Here is a 2,075-nt window from a genome sequence, read left to right as displayed (position 1 = left end):
TAGCGACTCGAGTTTGCGACTGGAATGAGTCGCGAGCTAACTACCTGGCCAGCTGGAGGTTTTGTCTTGTAGTGCGATAGCTAGCATGACCCTTCACCTCCCCCTGTATGCTTCACATGTGTGCCATCTTTGGCAACTCGCCAGTTGCGAGCCAGTCGCGAGATCCAGTCGCGAGGCTTTTCTTGAATGCACACTCTTGAGCTTTTCTTCACACTCTCTCACACACTACCTTTACATGATTCCCACCTAAATATAGGGTTTCTAAATGCTGAATTACAAGCAAATTTGGCATAAAATAATGCCAGCAAAATGATTGAATAAATTCAACCTTACAATCTCCCCCTTTGGCTATTCCGTGACAAAACCCTAAAACAAACTCTAGAGTTAACATGTGAGTTGGGAACGGTTGAACAAAACTCACTCACACCTCACTCTAGAATCTGTGAAGCTCTTGAACCATATGGACAAGTATTTCCTGAAAACAACAACATAATACGATCATTGTAAGCAGAAAATTTGAAATGCATATGGAGCAAGCACAATGCGATTAAGCAATAAAGAATAACAGCAGTAAAGCACGCCTTGACCAAAAAGAGCAATCACTATAAATAGTGACCACAATGATCATTCCCACAAGGAATGAACATCCGAACATGTAAGCTTAAAAGCTCAATGCAAAGTATCATTTGCATATCCAACACTCAACTGATACAACAACACAAGGTAATTGCATCAAGGATATAAGATCCAACAAGGGCATAAGAGTGATATACTAAAAGAAATGCATAACATTAACTAAAAGTTCTGAGCTACAAAGCTAAGGTACAAAAAACAAGTACTAAATAACAACTTAAATATATAAACCAAAGTATTTAACAAAGTGCTATGCAAACCCATATTAAAATAATCTAAACATAACAACAAAAACCATAAACAACATAAAGTAAAATGCTTAAGGTTTTGCTCCCTTTTGCTCCTTCTTAAGAGCTATTTCTCCCCCTTTTTAACCAGAATGGCCAAAAGGCTACTGCTGGGTAGTGAAACTGTCAAATTTTGCTGAAAGAAGATTCATCTGCTCTTTGATAGTAGCCAGTCTGTCAGATTGCTCTTTCTGGATGTCACAAAGCCCGTCAATCCTTTCGAGAATGATTTGAAATGCATTAAAAGGTACTGTAAAAGATGATGAAGCTCAGCTCTGTTTGCCACGGCCTCTTGAGCTTGAGGGTTATTCTCCAACTTCTGCCTCAGTTTCCATAGGTTCTCCTTGATCTTGATCACCCTCCTCTTCATCACCTGGAAGACGAACTTTGATCTATGTAATGGTTAGAGCATTGATAGCTGAAGGAGTGGACATGAGACTAATATCTTGAGGAATTTCCACACCTTTTGCTCGAAAGAGTCGCATGAGTTGACTAGGGAAAATCAGCTTTGCCCTTGAAGAGGTTCTTGTTTCATCAGCAATAATGTAGAAGATATGAGCACTAATATCAATATAAGTGTTCTCTCGAAACTCCATGAGAAAAATTGCTCTTGCATTATTGATGGTGGTCAGCTTCTTTACTAGGTATAGGTTGAACATCATAATGTATGTGAGACATCTAAGGTCTGGTGGAAAAGCAGTAGTATTGAGGCATTTTCCTTCTCTAACTCCACCAATATGAGATTGAACAGTTTCTATGGAGACCATTCTGTCCTTGTAGTGTGTGAAATCATGGTCTAACTCCTCAAAGCCAAGAATTTCATTGATGTCCTCCAAGTCAATATTGAACTCATGGCCTCTTATCTAACAGTTGATTTCATCTTCTCTTAAAATTGCATTGGCATAGAATTTGTAAGGACATATGTGTTTCACTTGTTTAGAACATATGTCATTTATTATTTATGTAATTGGCTAATCCTTTGTCAAAATGCACTTTACTTGTAATTGGGTAGATTTAGGATGAGGTTAATGCTTCAAGAAACAGGGTTTCAAGATCAAGTGTTAAAGACATGCAAGTCTATCCAAGAAACAAGTTTAGAAGTGCTCTTCATTAAAGCTCGACAGCTGCATCTATCGAGCTTTAAGAAGCTGGTCT

Source organism: Castanea sativa, chromosome 11 (assembly GCF_040712315.1).
Source record: "Castanea sativa cultivar Marrone di Chiusa Pesio chromosome 11, ASM4071231v1".
NCBI classification, from domain to species: domain Eukaryota; kingdom Viridiplantae; phylum Streptophyta; class Magnoliopsida; order Fagales; family Fagaceae; genus Castanea; species Castanea sativa.
This window is presented reverse-complemented; position numbering follows the sequence as displayed.